At 36.9% G+C, this 22796-nt stretch overlaps 1 protein-coding gene across 3 annotated transcripts in view; it reads left to right on the forward strand.

Moving 5' to 3' along the window:
- Positions 1-22796, forward strand: part of LOC125775789 (uncharacterized) — a 162221-nt gene that overhangs the window by 135936 nt on the left and 3489 nt on the right. The gene's annotated exons all lie outside the window — the stretch shown is intronic.

Genomic DNA, 22796 nt, shown 5'->3' on the forward strand with positions numbered 1-22796 from the left:
TCTCGAACTATCTCGGTTCACCTTCGGTGAACAACCAGAATTCATAGCAGTTGGACAATTGGCTCTTAGTATTCAGAAAGGGAATAAAAACGAGTTTCGTCTCTAAACTGAACACTATTTTTTTTTTTAAATGCTGCATATATAGGGTGATTTTTTAAGAGCTTGATAACTTTTTTAAAAAAAAAAACGCATAAAATTTGCAAAATCTCATCGGTTCTTTATTTGAAACGTTAGATTGGTTCATGACATTTACTTTTTGAAGATAATTTCATTTAAATGTTGACCGCGGCTGCGTCTTAGGTGGTCCATTCGGAAAGTCCAATTTTGGGCAACTTTTTCGAGCATTTCGGCCGGAATAGCCCGAATTTCTTCGGAAATGTTGTCTTCCAAAGCTGGAATAGTTGCTGGCTTATTTCTGTAGACTTTAGACTTGACGTAGCCCCACAAAAAATAGTCTAAAGGCGTTAAATCGCATGATCTTGGTGGCCAACTTACGGGTCCATTTCTTGAGATGAATTGTTGTCCGAAGTTTTCCCTCAAAATGGCCATAGAATCGCGAGCTGTGTGGCTTGTAGCGCCATCTTGTTGAAACCACATGTCAACCAAGTTCAGTTCTTCCATTTTTGGCAACAAAAAGTTTGTTAGCATCGAACGATAGCGATCGCCATTCACCGTAACGTTGCGTCCAACAGCATCTTTGAAAAAATACGGTCCAATGATTCCACCAGCGTACAAACCACACCAAACAGTGCATTTTTCGGGATGCATGGGCAGTTCTTGAACGGCTTCTGGTTGCTCTTCACCCCAAATGCGGCAATTTTGCTTATTTGCGTAGCCATTCAACCAGAAATGAGCCTCATCGCTGAACAAAATTTGTCGATAAACACATTTCGAACCGAACACTGATTTTGGTAATAAAATTCAATGATTTGCAAGCGTTGCTCGTTAGTAAGTCTATTCATGATGAAATGTCAAAGCATACTGAGCATCTTTCTCTTTGACACCATGTCTGAAATCCCACGTGATCTGTCAAATACTAATGCATGAAAATCCTAACCTCAAAAAAATCACCCGTTACTATAAGTAGAATGAGAATAAACGAGTATTATGTGAGCTCTGTTTCATTCTTACCCATACGTCGCTTAGAGAAGATGGGGAACTCAACGGATGTCAAAACAAGGCTACCATGGAGGATAACATCAAAACTAACCGGTTTGACGTGTGTGACGAAAAAATTCCTTTGGTTAAAGTAGCACATTCTCTAAAAATATCACGGAACGTTTTGGACATAAATTTAGTTCATGAATATTTAGATTTACTTTATAATGTTGCGAGCTTTTTAGCCTTGTGTTACTTCTGAAAATGGTACAATGAGTTCAAAGCGGGCTGAGAACTCGTTAAAGACAAACCGCGCAACCTCTGCCGGCGAGTGCTACATCCAAAAAATCAAAGATTTATTGTTTGAAATTCATCGATTGATAATAAGAGACCTGGTGATAGAGCTGGAATATCATTTGGCTCAGCTCGAACTATTTTGAAGAATATTTTGTGTCCTAAACGCGTCAAGTCTCGATTGGTGCCAAATCACGATAATACACCATTCGTACTGCATTGGTTTTTCGCGACCATCGTATTCGTTTGATTTGGCTCCGTGAGAGTTCTGACTATTCAGCAAACACAAAGGTCCAATAAAAACCGAATAGAATAAGGTCTTGAAGGCCGAACAAATATTATTTCGACTGTTTCGAGGACTGGAAAACCCATTGGCAAAAGTGTGGATGAAATTGATTTGGAAGTATAAATAAATTATTTTGTAGTATATTTTATGAACAACTCCACCTTACTTTTTGAGCACAATAGTAAAGTGCGTTCTTCGATTCTAAAATGAAATGAAAGCAATATCTTTGTGTATTTGTATTAATTTCCTTTTTTATTTTAGAAAATTTCAGTTATACTTAATTTTTGAGTTCAACAGTACGAGTATTACGCTCGTTTTGTCGTAAACACTCATAAATACACAAAACGTTTGTTCTTCTTTTATTTGTGATTTTATCACATCTCGCGATTTCTAGCCAGTTTTATTATTTGCTTGTCAATTATTTACTCAAACATCACAAATGAATGAAGATTTCTTGTCTCACTGACGTTAACTCAAGTTGACAGGCAAGTGACAATTATATGATGAGTAACTAATTCAATAGCGGTGCCAGAGTGTTTCGAACCCACAGCACACAATCTGTAAATTAAATGAGTGATTCTTAAATTTGGTTTGGTTAAAAATATAAGTAAACATGAAGAAACAATTTTACAATATTTATTGTATTTTATAACACCTTAAGAATATCTTTAAGTTCTTGTTATTGAGGGAGTATATCTTTGACAATTCCCATCGAATAAAACTGTGATGTTAAGTGGAAAGTTTGACGATAGATCATGTGTTTGATTAGTCTACTACTGTTGATTCTTCTTTATTTATGAATTTATCACGACAATCTAGATCACTGTATCACAGAACCTTCTCTTGGCGGTTCCTACTCAGTTCACACACCTGCGAGGAATTTGCGGGTGGAGAGTAGCCGTTGGAGAAGCAATGAGCTTTTTCACGAATGGAACGAAGTTAAGAGAGAAAGTCTTCTGTCGGGAGCTCTCTATCAACTCAAAACTACCACTGTATATATCAGAGGTAGCTGTATATATCAGAGGTAGCTGCCACCAAGATAGCGGTAGATGTACTGATCCGAAGTGCAGCTTCCTTTGGAAAGGTTTGCATTCACACCGACAGCCGAGCGGCTATACTGGCTTTAAGCTCGTTTCACTCTGTGTTCAAAACTAGTCAAGGAGTGCATGATCTCATTATAAATAGCATCTAACTTCTTCCTTATCATACTTGTATGGGTGCTCGGTCACAGAGGAATCGCCGGAAACTGCAAAGCCAATATGCTATCGAGGGAGGACACCGTTTACTCAATTTCACCTGATTGGAAGCGAGTCGGTTTTCTGATGTCTTCATATGTTCTGACTCAAAGGTCCAGTGGATCTTCAGAGAGCTTAGCAAAGGCTGGTAATCAACCAGAACTTGTGCGACTGCAAGATACCTATGGTCCAGAATAAACAGCAAGAGGTCTTCCGAACTACTGACTCTTAGCAAAATCAATCTTGCTCCAATTGTAAGTGTTCTGACTGGACACTGTCCAATAAGCTTACACGCGATACGGCTAAATATTTTATCAGACGCTCCTTGCCAAATCTGCTGGAGATAGATGAGGTGGAATTATCTCGCCACTTCCTCCTCTATTGCCCGGAATTGCAGACTGAGATTGAAATATCTCGGATGACACACCTTTGGCGAAACTAGCGAAGTGTCATTAACCACCTTAATAAATTTGTGGTGAGCTCAAAACGCATCGTCGATTTTTGGTGATCTCGTGATCCTCTTTTTAGGAGTTTGTGGGTAAGACAGAGGGAGAATATATGTCCAAGAGATCTATAGATTGCGGACCCTGCGACCTAACCTATCTAACTTTGCAGAGATTTGAATGCTAATTGATTATGTGATTACTTGTTTAATCTTTTTCGACCATGATCAGCTTCTTTGGGAGAAAATGACGTGTGCAAAATATCATATTAATATCTCAAACACTGAAAGACTACTTCGCTCTCAGACAGACGGAATTGGCTTAATTGTCTCAGCTGGACATAATTAACATATATTTTGAAGAGTCTCCGAGGTTTCCTTCTGGGAGTTACATACTTCGTGGCAAACTAGTCAGGGTATATATGATGGGTCGGCTTACATTTAGCATTATCAATAAATTCTGCGAATTGTTTCATTTAGTTATTTCTCTTTTGATGATTCCAAATATTTTTTAATTCGCCCTTAGACATTATATTTATTTACCTATCACATTTATATTATTTTATTAATTTTCCCGAAAGTGTTAATAACATACAGGTACGATCCATCTTCCAAATATATTTATCAAATATTATATCGCGAATGGACTCTCACATGATCTTGCTAATTTGTAGCCACAATTTATTAACACACACGCGAGAACACTAACTATTTCCCAAGCATTGTTGTCACAACTAATCTAGCTTGAGATGCTGCTTTTTTCTTGGCTTTTATTGTTGTACTGTCACAAGTCTCGCCGGCTTATAAGTCGATTGCACATGCGATTTTTTGTTCTCCATTGTGTTCTGTCGATTCATACCATATATGTACATATGTATAAATGATGACTAGTATGTATGTATGTAGCATTGGTATAAATATGTGTATGTGTATCTAGGTATTATATGTTTGTAAGTATGTATGTTACTACCTGTTGCGCTTTTTGCGAAAAATCCCAGTGAGTTGTGCTAATTTACATGCAATTTGCATTTGCTGTTGTTTGTGGCTTGTCGTTGTCGACTTTAATTTGAAGCCATTGTTTGTTGTAGTATTATTTGGATTGCGCGTGCAATCCATTATGGTTTGTTTTCAACATTGAAACGTTGAGAAAAAATGCCTCCATTCACGGGCAAAAGTAACCCCTTATTTTTGTTGACATGTCTAGATATGTTTAATAAAGCGAAAAATTGTGATTATACTACAATGTGATATATGAAATCGTAATTTAGGTTTTAGTAAGTTTAAGGCATAATCAGGTTCCTAGTTAATTTTACTTTAAGCACTAGTGATATACATCCTTATATATATGTATATTCCTAAGTCGGAGCGAAGAGCCTCTAATTTGTATTAAGCAAAGCGCCCTGCTAATCCTGGAATGAACCACAAGAAACCAACGGAGCTCCTATCCGTTCCCATTGTACAAATCATTAGTCTTTCAGTTTCTTGCAATACCGTCACTAAATACTCAAACCATTCTAATCTTGTAGTAACTCGTTGCTAAAGATCTAGGTATCTACAACCCTTCACTAGTCACCACTCTGAAGGAGCTTGCGCTCAGCAACAGTGGCTCTACTAAAACCATGACTCTAATTATAAGAGTTCAACCCATGTTTGACATACAGGCATACCATTATCAGAGAAGTATTATCCCTGAATTCCAATCATATTTCTCACATTGGCCAATATTTTCGGTCAAAAGCCAGCTTTAGGTACTGGGGTCCAAATATTCGGTACCTAGGGGCTTGAATAGCTTTTGTTAGAACAATTTTTGGCCATAAGGTGATTCACACTAAAGGCATTATTCGTGCAAAGTTTTAAATATTAATTATTCCTTGATTTGTGTTCTGAAAAGTGAAAAATCAAATGGAATTTAAACCTTTGCTATATGGGAAGTAGGCGTGGTTGTAGTCCGATTTCGCCCATTTTCGCACTATAACATAGATATATGAGAAGAATGCTACGTACTAATTTTGTCGTTTTTCGTTTCCGAGATTTCATTAAAAAGTGGTTGATGCCAAGCTCATCGTCCATTTCTTCAAAGAGACAAAGAAAACTTTGTTCTTGTCTCGCTTAAAATTTCGGCTTGACAATTCATAACACTTCCCTTATTTGTGTAGCACTTTTACTTTCGGCCAATTATTTTCAGACTTTCATTGTTGTAAAAGTAGTTAGCCATATATGTATGTGCTAAACATACATATGTAAATATGTACATATGTTAATTATACTCAAATATTTCATAACATATACAAAAAATTTATTTTGCAATTGAATTGCCAAACATTTGTTATATAAATTTTGGTCACGTGCAACATTTTATGCGTTCGCCAAAGCAGTCTAATCGTATTAACGCAAATAAACTGAGCATTGAATAATTATTACAGTTTGTAATTTTTTGCACCACACAACAAATATGCACGACTTTAGTGTTGCGGTTGGCAAATGCTATATTTACATATATACATATGTATGTGTGCGCACGTAAGTTTAACCTAAATGTTAATGTAGAATTTTGTAATTCCTAATGTGAAGGTGTGAATTTAATAAAACAACCTCGCAATTAAAACAAAAACGAATAGTTTATGTGAATGTATTTATGTAAGTACATACCTACTACTGTAAGCAAACAATGGTAAGACTTTGTTCATAATTTAAAAATTCTTAATTTATTCCTCAAAGTCTCTGTTGTCCACCTCAAAGTAATCTTCCTTTGTCCTATACATACACTTGTGCCAACGTTTTTTCCAATCCTGGATACAGTTGTTAAAGTCAATTTCCGGAATAGCCTGCAATGCGCTTAGCGATTCATGTTTAATATTTCAGTTGACTCAAAATCCTGCATTACCTTGGTACAAAAACCAAGAGTTGTCGGCCCATAACACTCAAATAGTATTTCTTGTTGACAATTTGGCCGGAATTGTGACTGCACCACACTTATAGAGTCGTTAGTCGAAGAAAACTTTTAGCATAACATTGATTTTTGGATCTACTTTGGCGTGGTTTTTTCGTCTTCGGTTCACCTTTGAAACGTATTTCGCTGTTTCCGAATCGTAATCATAGATTCAAGACTCATTGCAAGTAATAATAAGTTTCATGACATCCTGGTAGACGGAATGCATTATTTCACAGACGTTAACGCGACTCTGTTTTTCAAAAAATTTATTGGTTTTGGAATTAATCGTGCTTTTCTTAGGCCCAAAAGATCTTTCAAATTGATTTTCACTGAACCTTCCAATATTCCAACGATGCCAGTAAGATCTTTGACTATTAATCATCGATTCTCAAGCACTAATTCCCTTATTTTATTGACGTGTCGATGTTGCTGAACGTCCTGGACGTTGTTCGTCTTCAACACGTTCTCTTTTAATAATTTGTGCCAATCAAAAACACTTGCTCGCGACAAACAATTATCATCGAAGGCCTTTTCCAACATTCTGAATGTTTCGGCAACAGAAATTTGTTTCTGCACACAAAATTTAATGGAGTAAATAACCAAAGGAACCGCTGTTAAGATTAAGTCACTAAACAAAGAGTTAAAAGATTGGCTTGGAATATAGAACAAGAGAACAAAAACAAATAATATTGTTGTCGAGAATCACTTAACTGTCTCTTAAAACATTCTCCATTAAAATCTGTACACTTTTGTATGCATTTTAACCAATTCCGCTTAGTTTATTTTATATGTACGAGAATAAAAAAAAGTCATTCGGTGCCAAGTCAGGACTGTACAGTGGATGTCTCATTAAATCGTTGTCTTCATTGACCAAGTATCCAGTTGCTTCAGTTATTGTGTGATAGCTTGCATTACCGTGGCGAAGAGTGAGCGGTCTGATTTGTTGAAAGACAACTGGCAATCGAATGATAGCCTACCACTAAGAAATTACTTCCCTGTGATGTTCCAGTGATAAGGTTGCGACATGTCCAGTTTTTACAAAAAGCCAGCCAACTATTTGTTTGGACTGCTGTTTACTTTCAGGTTCATACATCCACAATTCACACCCTGCCACGCTGTCATAGACGTGTTTCCAGGCATCGCTATTGTATTTTGTTAACATTTCTCTCGACCAATGAACACGAACATTTTTTTAGCGATAGACAAATTGTGTGAGCTCCAAAGTGAACTTGAGAGTGGATGTTGTTCCCATTAATGACTATAGTTGAGTCAATTTTACGTTAAGTCGCATGACGAACTTGCAAAGTCAGTTTATACACAACATCAAAACTTTCCGGAACAAGAACTGATTTTGGATCCCGCCAAAGAAAAGGCAATCCTTATACGTGAGAAGTTTAACTATAATATTAACTAGTTTATATATGGCAAGCCAACATTTTATTTTGACACTCAGTACTTCTAATTGCAAATCATCGTATATTGGAAGGCGGCGGTTCGCACCGCACTGCTAAATGTCCTTTTAACTGAACGCGTTTTATACAAAAAATATCGACCAAAATCTTTCGATTGGAGAGATGTCGAGCTCTTTTGTCTTCTCTCTAACACTTGACTGACGATTTTTGCCATATCCTTCACATTTTTAATATTTTCATCAGTTGAAGAGGAAGAAGGTCGTCCAGAACGAGGCATGTCTTCAACGATCTCCAGACCGTCTTTATACCACTCGTAGGTTTGTGTTTTTGATAGAACTGAATCGCCGTAAGTCTGTTAGAACTGAAACATAGCGAGCAATTAAGATGTGACTATGAAACACGGCTATTCAGTGATCTTTAATCGGATAAATATTATAATTTAAGGGCATCCCCAATGTTTCACACGTATACGAGTACTGCCGTATTTTCAAATAATATTAAAATAAATTTTGTTATTTATATAAAACTTTTTTAAAGAATGTAATAAATATTGCTGTTGTATAACTTTTGGCATAAAACAATTGTGTGACTTTTTCGCTAATAACTTAATTGGAGGTTTAAATGCCAGAGTTTCGCATGCAAAACTCCGGATATACGTCTGTATATCTAAATGTTGCGCAACACATGAGAGATTTGTCGAAAATCGTGGTTATCAGCAAATCGTTCATTGTTTTTATAACCGAAAAATAACAATGGTGCAACAACAACAATAACGCGATAAACGGTTTGCCAACAACAAAGCATAGAGACAGAACGCAGTGAGAGAGGAAGCAAGAAATTAATTCGACATGTCGTTGGAAAAACTGTCACTGTCATAGGCGAAGAACGCAAAAGCGACATGTCCACGACCGGCAGGACTACGATGCACAGGCGATCCGTATATATATATGTGTACATATGTAAATATGTGAAAGCTCGAATGTGTGTGTACTTAAGAGCACATATTTGGCTGGTGTCTGTCAGAATTGGCGAAGCGACAAACGATGACAGACAGCCATGCGAGACAACAAGTGATAGAGAGAAAGCGGCCAACCGGCAATATATACGAGTTTGTTCTTGTGGTGCATGGCGCGTGTGTGCGGCATTTGAATGCTTGGAAACTATGGGTGTCCATGTAGTGCATGCAATTCTGCTTGTTAAAATTGGACTTTGTGTACAACCCATACGAATTGCTATTTGCACAGTTGAGTTGACCTTATCTGGCCGCCCTGTGGGGCCTCAGTGTCACTGCAATGCCGCTTGTTTGTTGCTTAGCCATTCTTTCGGTCACATATCACTGACCTTGGTTGCCAAACCACAGAAGCACACAACAATCGGCACAAGCAAAAAATAAACACTAGACAATCGTGTCCGCTCCGCTCTCCAATGGCTGACTGCACATGCGGTTCCCCATTATCAGCTTCTATTACAGTTATTAACAGACGACGTCAAATGCGACAATTTGTTGTTGTGCCTGGCACAATGGAGTTTACCAATTGCTCGTTATAGTTGCAACAATTACATGCTATTTAGCCAACCAAAGCAATGGTGTACTCCCTGAAATATGTGAGCTATGTGAAAGCGTTGACATGATAAAACAATAAAAAGATGCAGAGAAAGTCTAAAATTAAAATTGTGTTGACGCATGAAGGGCTCTGAACAGTCTGCACTGGACAAAATATATGTAGATAGTAGATATCATAGGCAGATGAGAAACTCCTCAGCTCGAAACCCTGCAAAATAGAGCAAACTGTGAGACTAATGATGGAATGGTTACGTGTGGGCATTTCCATACAAATAACAGCTGATCCCGGTAGACTTTTTTCAATAGCCTTTTTTAGACAGATCCTTCGGGAGATTATTGGATAATATTCGACCAAATAGACAACGACTAGCACGCAGTGAATAAAATATAGCGGCCGTAGTTGAAATTGTACACGAAGACCGTGGAGTGTCGATTTGCCACAGTAACTCGGACTGCCGTATGGGCAAACTTAGCGCATTTTAGGTCGAGATCTTAAAATATATATCATTTTTGGTAAAATATATACAGTCTGTCGTGCATTGGCTCTTAAACTATAAGTTTTGGCAAAAAACTGCCTTCACCTTCTATACATAACAGAAAGCTGAACACGTTGCAATTTTAGGAAACATGTTCTCCTATGAAAAGTAAGGGAATTTCTATGACACAAATCGTAATATTGATCAAACAGTGGCACACAGAAACCGCCGCTGTGTTTATAGGACAATTTATTAAACATATTGATTGTTTTAATGAAAATGCGAGCTTATATGGTTTTAGTATACATTTTTGAATGTCATGCTTATGGACTAGTGCAGTAGTCTATGAAAATGGTAAAAAGTGAACAAAAATTCTTAGTAGTGATTAATTGGTGAATCCATATATGGAAAAAGACCCGTTAAAAGAGGATTGAACAAAAAAGCTAAGGGTCTGGTAGTGAACGAGGGCAAGACGAAATATCTCCTGTCGTCAAACAAACAGTCGTCACACTCGCGTCTGGGCACTCACGTCACTGTTGACTGTCATAACTTCGAAGTCGTAGATAATTTCGTCTATATTGGAAGCAGTATCAACACTTACAACAACGTCAGTCTCGAAATCCAACGCAGACTAACTCTTGGCAACAGGTGCTACTTCGGGCAGAGTTGGGAATTGAGAAGTAAAGTCCTGTCTCGACGAACAAAAACCAAATTCTGTAAGCCACTTATCATCCCCGTGTTGGCTATACGGTGCAGAGGCATGGACGATGACAACATCTGATGAGTCAGCTGCTTGAGGTCCTGCGAAAGATTTACATATGTTTCTTTACGCATTGGCGAATACCGTAGTCGATAGAAGGATGAGCTGTACGAGATATACGACGGCATTGACATGTTTCATTACGAGATGGCGGCTAGGTCATGTCGACCGAATGGATAAAAACACTTCAGCTCTGAGAGTATTCGACGCAGTACCCGCCGGGGAAAGCAGAGGAAGACCTCTACTCTGTTGGAAAGACCAGGTGGAGTAAGACCTAATTACTCTTGGAGTCTCCAATTGGCGCCAAACAGCGAAAAGAAGGAACGACTGACGCGCTGTTTTAAACTCGGCTATAACCGGGTTAGCGTTGTCTACGCCAGTAAAGAAGAAGAAGAATACAAAATTGTACTCATTGCCATATTTAGTAACTTCAAACCAGCAATGTAACGATTTTATTCAAATTTTTTGTAGTACATGGAATAACAACAGTCTTACAAGTTTCAAATCTTCAAGCTTCAAACTAACCGTTCTCTTAATCAAAATTGTATCTTAAAATATTTAAGAGATTTCAAATTATGTCCACATATAATATCAATCAATTTATTAAATTCCTCTCCAATGGTTAACCCAATTTGTTGAGCGCATTCTGTGCAATTTATTTATTTAATCTATAAAGCACTTTTCTAATAGGTCATTAAATGATGGCAAATAGCGTTTCTCTTCAAACTCTTTTAAGTACCACACTTCGTATATTTAAAAAAAAAATAACAATCATAGCAACCACCAATTTACGGTACATTTTTCAAACGCGTCATCACCATTATCCTCAACCTCGCTGCCCAAACAGCTAATATGTGGCAATTATTTATCGATACGAAGGAAGGCGCGAACCGAAGTTCACAGTATCGACGTGTAGCCTTGAATTGTTACATCGGTTGGCACACACTTCGCTGGCGGTGTCTGAAATCGACAGGCAGACAGTTCGCCAGAGGGCATGGAAAGAAGCGCGGCAGTTGTGGCAAACTTTTTGTGGAATTGGGCATTCATTTGGTCATGAGGGCAAACTGGCTAAGGGTGTATGATGGCAGTGTAAGCTTTCGGCTCTCAATTAAAGCAACCATGGTAGACACTTGTAGGAAAGGACAGACGTGTGTAAAAGTATTTTTATTTAATGACACGTGTGTTAAATATATAAGCTATTAGTAGCGATTTAATAGCTCTGCTCAAAAAGTTGTAGCTTCAAATCTGCACCGAGACGAAATCATACAGTTTTGCAAACTATTGCAAGAGAGAAAATTGAATTTTTGGCTTGTTCTAGGTACTCCACCGATTTCCTAGCTATGTTATATTTTTCGTTGTATCAAGTTCTGGGCTAATAATTTTTTTCGACAGTTCCTTTCTAAGCTAACTTTTTGTTAAATGAACCAAGCCAAACCAGTTTTTTCTCAAATTCTATGAGAACTTATAATGAATAATATAATATCAAAGCCTAAGTGTTAATAAATATACCTCTACAAATAGTTCCATTTTGTATCGTCGACTTTCAGTTCAAACACATACCAAAACTTAAATCCAAAGCGAGATTTGAGACTTAAGGTTTCCTCACTTTTTCAAGAAATCGAGGGGGATAATATGCTCTAATATATATGAAATAACCTAAATGTTTAATCATTCCCTAAGTTTTTGTCTATAGCTACATGGCCCAAATAGGTTAAGTTACATTATATTGGTCGGCTTACTACTATACTATACTAGTCCTTAGAAGTGCCAGCTGGAGGCTCCGTCTAACTGAACTAACTGCACTTAAGTATACGTCAATGCTTCTTGCGAACTTTAGGAGTGCCTTGAAGTCTAATTTTGATACTTCATTTAGTCCCTTAAACTGCGAAGCTCATAGGTATCCAAGACGAGTTCTAAACATAAGGCTGAAGAGAAACATAGTAGATGTTCTTGTGTCTCTTTGATGGCTACTCTCTTCCATTTTTTTTATATGTATCGTCGTTGCTAATACCTGTCCGGTTCGAATTGATGCCAGTAAGTTGCGACCTGTCATTAGGCCAACAACTGTCCAGTAGTCCCTTCGAGACCACGGCAAGGATAACTTAAGTAGTATTTGAGATTGTAGGTTTGTAATACTTAAGTCATAAGCAAGATATGGTCAAAATTAACCACATTTTTAATATGTAATGAGTTTTACTTGACCTCTTGAATTTTCGATTAGTATTTATAGATCACTAGATTTAGTTTCAGCCATTCTTAGGTATCTGTTCCATTCTAGATTTGAGCCACATTATTCATGCTTTTTTCGTAATGAAATAGGAGACTAGAAGTCATCATGGTAGCGCTAGTTACATTTGTTGTCTAAAAGGTTCTTATCTTCGCTTAGCTTATACATAAACCAAAGATACTATACCGCTTTGCATCACATCGGGTTACTTATTATATTATTTAATAACACTAACTGAAGTATGCTCCTAGCAAAACAAACAAAAAACCCTTATAATTTGACTATACCTCACATATACTTATATATATATATCTATCTATTGTTCTTTCCGTCCGTACATAGTCCTTCCTTGCCTATTTGAGCTGCTTTCGTGTATCAGCGAATTTTATACACAATTACGCGCAATTTTCCGAACTCTGTTTGATTTTTTCGTATTTGTAAACTCACTTATTTACTCCTTCCTTCCTCTTGCTTTGTGTTTGTATGTGTACTTTGATTTTATACCCTGCATGTGACATATTAAGTTTGCCACGAAGTTTGTTGCAGCCAGAAGGAAAGTTTGTGGAGTCTATGATGAGCATGATGAGCTGAGTTGCCGGTCTGTATATACAAGTATGTCCTTTCCTCTCCCAGAACTGTCCATTTATCGCAATCGTCGATATCGGACCACTGTATCTTATATCTGCCATAAAAACTGAATGATCAAAATCAAGATCTTGTACGGAAAAAATTTTTATTTGCCGAGATATCTTCGTGTAGTTTAGCACAAATTATTTTTCAAGACAGCGCTATAATCTCCAACATGTTCAGATCGGAGCACTTTAGCATATAACTGCTATACTACAAACTAACAGGTCAAAAAAGCCTAAAGCTCGTTTATGCTATACAAGCATGCACCTGTGTAGGGTATTATAGCTTCGGCTTAACATTTTTTTGTTTTTGGTTTTTTTTGGTAATTTGTTCACGGTTTTCGTTTACGATGCCGAGTTTTATCGATAAACTTTACAACAAGTTGTTATGCGGCTCACAAAATGTATGCCAATTATTGGAACTGTTCGTTTGTTTTTGTAATTTGCCTCACGACTACTTTTCTGCTGCAGTGTTGACTGGTCGTGGCTGTTGCGATTGCTTGTTTGCCATAGTTGCGGTGCCTCCCACTCTCACATGCGCCCATCAAAGCAGGAATGGCACACTTTTGTGGCTACGCTTCAATTCATTGCTCCGGGGATGGGGAACCATGCTTGGGGGCTTCGAAGGCTTCGGGGGGCTCAACCACATTCGGACAGTTGAACTCGCGCAGCATCGCGCAAGGCGCGCACACTTCATCGATTTGTTGATTTAATTAATTTGGGTTAATTTGCTCGTGTGGCCAAATCGGCAACGAGTGGCGAGAAGCACAAACACACACACACATGAATAAATATTTAGTTGAAAGGGCTTTGGCTGTAATTTCAGCTGGCGCTGACCGCGAATTAAAGCGAATAATTTTGGAATTGTGGGTATTTGGATATCTGATTTCGCAATAAATCATATATCTATGTATGTAAGCCATATATGTTAGTGCTGATGTGTGTTGCATTGTCATTGCGGTCTTCTGATTAGCGGTTACACCAGCTATAATAGCTCATGATTATGCTCGCTGCGCTAGTGCGGCTAACTTATATTTAAGTGAGTGAATGAGCGGAATTTGTGCGCTTTAATAAATTCGTACGCCACGCGTGTAACTCTAGATCAATCAACATTACAGTTTTGCCTTTGTATTGAGCATGCTGTGTTGATACTTCGACAGGTAGTATTTTACAAAAGTGTGTTGTAATTTGTATGAGGTAAGAGTAAGTTGATTTATATATTATTTATATTTATTATATATTATATTATTTATTTTCATACGTTCCCAAAAATTGTTCGTCGGTTTTGTTATAATGTAATTTTTTTAATAATTTTCGATTCAAAAATAGTTAAAACTGTATAAAACGTTAACTTCGGCTCCATTGATTCTATTATACTCTTCACATGCTTAATTTTTCTTGTATCGACCAGTTTGTATGGCAGCTATATGCTATAGTGAACCGATCCGAACAATTTCTTCGGAGTTTGCATAGTTGCCGTGGAAAATAATTTATGCTAAATTTCGTGACGATATTTCGTCAAATAAAAAAGTTTTCCATACAAGGGCTGTATGGCATCTATATGCTATAGTGATTCGATCTGACAAATTTCTTCACAGGTTATATTGTTGCCTTCGAAAATAATGCATGCCAAATTTCATGGCGATATCTCTACAAATGCCAAAGTTTTCCATACAAGGGCTGAATTTTGATCGACCAGCTTGTATGGTAGCTATATGCTATAGTGATCCGATCTGAACAATTCTTTCAGAGATTGTATTGTTGCCTTGGAAAATAATTCATGCCAAATTCCATTAAGATATCTCTTGAAATAAAAAAAGTTTTTCATACAAGGGCTGGATCTTGATCGACTAGTTTATACAGCAGCTATATGCTATAGTAATCGGATGTAATTGAAATGGCCGCGTAAAAAGCTTCTTAGAAAGAAACAGACTTGTGCAAAATTTCAGGTCGATATTTCAAAAACTGAGCGATTAGCTGCTCTAGATAGAGCTGTACCTACAAACATCTTTGTTTAAATCTGAAGTATTAAACAAAAATTTTAAAGTTCAATAAATCTTGAGTTTACTTAGTAAGCATTCAATTTATATACATACATATGTATGTATACCAGCTTTAAAAATCGAATTTTCAAAAACGCAGAGAAATAACGTTTTATTAATTTCTAACTATGTTATTGATTGTTTTTCCTGTCATCCAATAATCATGTGGAAAATTGTCAATTACACGCCTCGCAGCGTAAAAATAGCACAATTCATAAATACACAACAGGTTAGTATATATGTATGTATATGCTACGTCTAACTGTACTCTCGCACACAGACACATATGTACATATATGCGCAATACTTTCTATTTCTGTTTTGTCGATATCGCTCTTACGCCATGTACTTCTCTGCCATTTCCCTTCAGAATTAATCGCCTTTTTGCTTCTATTTCGAATTGACATTGAACTTGTGTGCTTATTGACAGACGTCGTACTCGTTTATCGTTTATCCACCGAACTGCGTTTTTAATAATTAATGTGTTGTGGGTAGCAATTGAGGACAGTGTGTTTCATTTTTTATATAGTTTGTATGGCAGCTACATGCCTTAGTGGTCCGATCTGCACTATTTTTTCAGAGATTGCATTGTTGCTTTGGATAATAAACCATGCCGAATTTCGTGAAGATACCTCTTTAAATAAGAACTTTAACCATACATAGACTTGAATTTGGACGGTCAGTTTATATGACAGCTATAAGCTATAGCAGTCAGATCTGAGCAATTTCTTCGAAGATTGCGCCTTTGGCTTGGTTAATAATTCATGTCAAATTTCGTGAAGATATCTCATCAAATAAAAAAGTTTTGATACAAGCACATGATTTTAACTATATGTTATAGTGATCTGATATCCGCGGTACCGATAAATGAGCTGTTTTTTTGACAGAAAAGGACGACTGCAAAATTTATATTGATACCTCAAAAACTGTGGGACTAGCCGCCTATATACAGAAAGACATGCGGTCATGTCTAAATCGACTATAATTATTAAGACCTTCGATATTTGAATCGTTTTCTTATACTCGTATACTACTTTAGCATACCTACATACTTATATGTATCCAAATATATATATGTATATATACCAATCCATTGCGCAAAAATTAAATTTCTGAACCAAATTTAATGTGTTCACAGACGACACGCTTGTGGCATACACGAACACAAATATTTGAGCAGATGAATTAAGCGGCACACATTTATCACACGAAGCGCTCTGGGCGATGCAATGAAAAGACTAGCAAAAACCTATAAAACAAAAGGCATAATTTTGGGCGGAAAAATGCGAAAAGGGACGAAACGTTGAATAAACACAGAATTAATGGCTCGAATTGTAACAAATACATATGCGATGTGTATGTTGCTGTAATGATTGCGGGTGGTGGGAATACTATATGATAATGCTATAGTATAACCCAGTCAGTATTTGTAAACAAAAATATATATTTGTTAGCAGATACTAATCGCGAGAGACTATTTAGATATCTCTAGCAGTATTTTCGTTACACTTCGGAGAAGATAGTTATGACAGCGAGTTGAAAGTGGCTATCAATGGAATCAACTATTTTCAGTCCGTTTCCAGTCTTCTTTATACTAGTAGTTCTTTATAAAGGGTGATTTTTTAAGAGCTTGATAACTTTTTTTTAAAAAAAACGCATAAAATTTGCAAAATCTCATCGGTTCTTTATTTGAAACGTTAGATTGGTTCATGACATTTACTTTTTGAAGATAATTTCATTTAAATGTTGACCGCGGCTGCGTCTTAGGTGGTCCATTCGGAAAGTCCAATTTTGGGCAACTTTTTCGAGCATTTCGGCCGGAATAGCCCGAATTTCTTCGGAAATGTTGTCTTCCAAAGCTGGAATAGTTGCTGGCTTATTTCTGTAGACTTTAGACTTGACGTAGCCCCACAAAAAATAGTCTAAAGGCGTTAAATCGCATGATCTTGGTGGCCAACTTACGGGTCCATTTCTTGAGATGAATTGTTGTCCGAAGTTTTCCCTCAAAATGGCCATAGAATCGCGAGCTGTGTGGCATGTAGCGCCATCTTGTTGAAACCACATGTCAACCAAGTTCAGTTCTTCCATTTTTGGCAACAAAAAGTTTGTTAGCATCGAACGATAGCGATCGCCATTCACCGTAACGTTGCGTCCAACAGCATCTTTGAAAAAATACGGTCCAATGATTCCACCAGCGTACAAACCACACCAAACAGTGCATTTTTCGGGATGCATGGGCAGTTCTTGAACGGCTTCTGGTTGCTCTTCACCCCAAATGCGGCAATTTTGCTTATTTACGTAGCCATTCAACCAGAAATGAGCCTCATCGCTGAACAAAATTTGTCGGACGTAAAGCGCGAAACACATTTCGAACCGAACACTGATTTTGGTAATAAAATTCAATGATTTGCAAGCGTTGCTCGTTAGTAAGTCTATTCATGATGAAATGTCAAAGCATACTGAGCATCTTTCTCTTTGACACCATGTCTGAAATCCCACGTGATCTGTCAAATACTAATGCATGAAAATCCTAACCTCAAAAAAATCACCCGTTAGTAGTAGATAGATTGAAGCTAATGGGCAACTGTTTTACACATAAGTTGTAAATTGATTGTTTTGGGTATCTACCGCCAATTAACTAACATAATCCTTTTGAAGCCACCACAGAATGTATAATTGTAGAATTGTTCTAATTAAAAATATTTTTTTCATGAATATTATTCACTAATCGGCTCAGGGTAATCGTTAGATACACTTTAAAAGCAATCGCTACCAACAAGAGGTATGCTTATGGAGCGGAAAACTCTATGCTGTTTTGCTCAAACAGATCTACTCTGCTCATCTGTTCATGGGTATTAAGAAAATCATTATGTATTTATGTACATACATTCATTCACACTTATTGTGTATAGTACATTGGATCTACATAGTCATATGTTCAAGCAAATATATGTATATATAGTATGTATATGTATTTATGGCTCAGAGCACTTTCAGAGATAAATGAGGGCCAATGGTACAAAAAACTAGTGTGTGAATAAAGAAACTAATAAAATGCAAAATTAATTACCAACGTATAGTTTATCGACTATTACATATTGCAAGCTTTAAGCTAAATTGAATAGAAATGAACTAAAATGTATGCATATCTAATAAAATAACAATATGCGACTTGCCAGCTGAACTTAGAACATCTACGCTGACGGATCAAAAAATGGCACAGAAGTAGGCGCCGGAATCTATTGCTCGATGGATGGAGCTAGATCTCAAGCGATCCTTCAAGTTTACGGAATAATGCTGCATCGTCCAGCCAGTTGGGAAAGCGATAGAGATAGCTAACAACGCAGGAAATAACATAAAAACGCTAAATGATATGTCGATAGCCAGACGGCAATTAAGGCAATAATCTCACAGCGTTTTACGTCAGAGAAGGTCTTTACATCAGGAAGTCAGTAAATGTAGCGGTTGCATACAGAGTATAGTAGTATCAAAATTGCAAATTTAGTCACTCTTAAAGTTCGCAAAAAGCGTTGACGTGTTGTATGACGAGTACTTCAGCTCAGCTCAGATTAAAGTCGCCATCTTTCATTACTAAGAACCTGTATTTTTATGTATGGCGTGAAAATCCGTCAAACTTAACCTAATAAAATCTCTATATACTACTGTGCCCAAAAAATAGGTGACATTTGAATTTAAACTGCGCGCGTCGAAGGATTTGGAGAATTATTCTTTTTTAGGTTGGTAGTACTGTCAGTCACATTTCATGTCAAAATATTCATTAGTGTTTGAGATACGTGTCGTTTTGTGAGCTGCTAAAAGTGAGTTTTTCCTTTTTGGCGATGTCGAAATTTGTTGAGCAAAGAATTTGCATTAAATTTTGTTTACGGAATCAATTTTCTGCTGCGGATACGTTGAGGATGGTGCAGAAAGCCTTTGGTGATGAGGCTATGTCTAAAAAAAATGTTTACAAGTGGTATAGTGAGTTCCAAGCCGACCGTGAACGTGTCGAAGACGAACAGCGTCCATCAACCTCAACCGACGAAGCTCACGTTCAACAAATCAAAGATTTGGTGTTGAAAAACCGTCGATTAACAATTAGAGACCTTGCTAATGAAGTTGGCATATCGAAAGGCTCAGCCAATAGCATTTTGAAGGATGTTTTGGGCTTCAAGCGCGTCAAATCTCGACTGGTACCGAAAACATTGATTTTTTTGGAAAAAAGGCGTCGCGTTGAAGTGTGTGAAACGATGCTTCCGACCCCGAAACAACCGATCAATCGAGCGAATATCGTCCCAAAAGAGAGCCGAGACCAAAAAAATCGCGCCAAAGTCGCTCAAAAATCAAGGTCATGTTGACTGTTTTCTTCGATTATCGTGGTGTTGTGCATTATGAATTCCTTCCAACCGGTCAAACGTCAACAAGGAATATTATTTGAACGTTATGCGTCGTTTGCGTAACGCTATCCGCCTAAAAAGGCCGGAATTGTGGAAAGACAATTCTTGGTTTTTACACCACGATAATGCACCATCCCATACTGCCCTCGTAATTCGTGATCATTTCGCCAAAAACTCAACCTATATCATTCTACAACCACCGTATTCACCTGATCTGGCGCCGTGCGACTTCTGGCTGTTCTCCAAGCTCAAAAGACCGCTCCGGGGACACCGTTTTTATACGAAGACGGAACTGAAGGCCATCCCGGAAAGTGACTACAACCAGTGTTTCGAAGATTGGAAAATCCGTTGGCACAAGTGCATTGCATCGGGAGGGGATTACTTTGAAGGGGATGAAATTGATTTGGAAGAATAAATAAACAGTTTTCAAAATAAATACAATGTCACCTTATATACATATATATAGTATATAAATAACGTGTTTGCCCGCGATGGACTCCTAAACTACTGAACCGATTTTAGTAAAATGTAGCTCAGTGTGTGCAGTTCGAACAAACTTAGAAGATAGGATAGAAAAAATAGCTCATAAACAAAAAGTACAATGAAAGCTTTATTAAATGGACGCTCTATTAAGCGGACATCTCCTTTAACTATGAATATTGTTGGTGTTTTTTCAGTACAATCTATTAAACGGACATCTCTATTAAGAGGATAGAAAGACTGGTAATAGACATTGAGAAAAATTTCCACTGTATTGAATAGTTTATTATATGAATCCAAATGCAAGGGGTGGCCGGATCCACTAGTAATATATAAGTAGTAAACAGAAGATTTGCCGGCTTTAATTTAACAAAGCTGGGTTGAAATGCAATACTTCACTTTTGCTGTTTATATTTTAGAAGTCTTGGCAATCGACTTTAAAAAAAATCGAGAAAAACTGAACTCCAGCGAAACTATTAATTATTTGGCTGAACTTGAGCCTTTAGGACACTATTTTAGAGATGTTGTAGAGTTAAGTATGACCATAAACAATTTCTTTTTATTTAATATTTATAGCTGCTGCTTGCTCATAGCCTCGTATACAGCCTTTTCGTACGGTCTCTTTTGTACGAGTATAACATTTTCTCTTCTTTAATATTTATAATAGTAATTCTTAAGACTTTGAACGATGAAGAATCGAACACACTACTCGTATAAATGCATTAGGCTCTCATAATAAAATAAATTTAATTGAAAAGTATTTTAGCAACTTAATGAAGAGTACACATGCTCTTTTTCATAGAGAGCCCCTTCAGTAAATCACATTCGAACGGAGAAAAATGAACTTGTTTTGACTCTCTTAATACGAAACAATAATCCAGATAGCCAATATATGCATAACCATAGCTTTTATAAGTATTTATAAAGGCATTTGGCATTCATTTCGGCACGCTTATCGCTTTCGCAAAACAATTTAATTTAGCTTAAAACGTTTGTACACAATTTCTATGTATTTTGAAATTCGAACATTTTCTATTCGCCGCGCTGAGGGAGATTCAAGCAGCTTTCTGGAGGCAAACAAATTGTGCAACATTTTTCTGGTGCGTTCATGCGGCTGACATTCAAACTAAACAAAAAGAAAGCAAATATGGTCAAACTACATTTCCTTTCGTTGCACTTTTAATAGAAAATTGTTAAAGGAAAGTAAAATAAAACCAATACAAATACTCCGATGTAATCTTACACAAATGCACACAGCTTGACTTTACTCTATTGATATTTTTATTAATAACTGTTTGAAAATTCGATTTTCGCCCGGATAAAAATCAGAAAACATTTGCACTGAAGAGCTTTGGCATAACTTCGAAATTGGAATAAATATTTGTATGTCGAAACTGTTCTGACACGTTTTACTAAATTTCGTTTATTTTGAGTTAGATTCATTTGGAAGTTTACAAGTTTGTTTGCCCTTACATACATACATATGTGGGTTATTCTTATGTGTATGTGTCTAGATTGTGCGTGTGAATTTGCTTTTATTTATTTAATGAAACATTTATTTTCACAAATGAATAGCAAAGCTTGGGCCCATTTATGTCGATTTCAATAGTTATTACAGCTCTGTGAAATATTTATGCATCTATGCAACACAGACATGCACATGAGTGCGAACGTGCCACATTGCTGTTGAAGTTTTTAGAGCGGAAATCGATTGCATAATTTTCAGCTGAACGCGTTTACAAATTCCAGGCAATGAAAAAGTGGTTTTCAGTACTCGAGTCGCTGCTTTATTGCTTTAAACTGCAAATAATTATATTTAAGTGGCTGCCGTTTAGCTCTGTGTGCTGCTTTGACACTTTTCTGTTGCGCTTTTATAAATAGGTGCTTATGCTCAAAGAGAAAATGCTTTATATAATTTTACAATATCGATTAAGATTTTTATCTACACTCGAATAGAAATGTTATTAATTTAATACCCCCCACAGTTGCATTTTATATATATGTGCATATATTGTATCTTCTTGATCTAGCTTTTGAACGGCCAATGTGTATGACAGCTACATACTATAGTGGTCCGATCCGAACAATTTTTTCGGAGAATGTACTGCTGTCTTAGAAGATAGTTCGTGCGATATTTCGCGAAGATAACTCGTCAAATAAAAAAGTTTTTCTTACAAGCATTTGATTCAGAGCGTTCGGTTTGTATGACAGCTATATGTTATAGTGATCCGATCTGAACAATTTCTTCGGAGATTGTACCGTTGCCTTGGAAAATAATTCGTGTGAAATTTCGTGAAGATAACTCGTCAAACAAAAAAGTTTCTCCCACAAGCATTTGATTCAGATCGTTCGGTTTGTATGACAGCTATATGTTTTAGTGGTCCGATCTGAACAATTTCTTCGGAGATTGTACCGTTTCCTTGGAAAATATTTCGTCTGAAATTTCGTGAAGATATCTTTGCAAACAAAAAAGTTTCTCCTATAAGCATTTGATTCCGATCGTTCGGTTTATATGGCAGATATAT

Source organism: Bactrocera dorsalis, chromosome 1 (assembly GCF_023373825.1).
Source record: "Bactrocera dorsalis isolate Fly_Bdor chromosome 1, ASM2337382v1, whole genome shotgun sequence".
In the NCBI taxonomy this organism is placed as follows: Eukaryota; Metazoa; Arthropoda; class Insecta; order Diptera; family Tephritidae; genus Bactrocera; species Bactrocera dorsalis.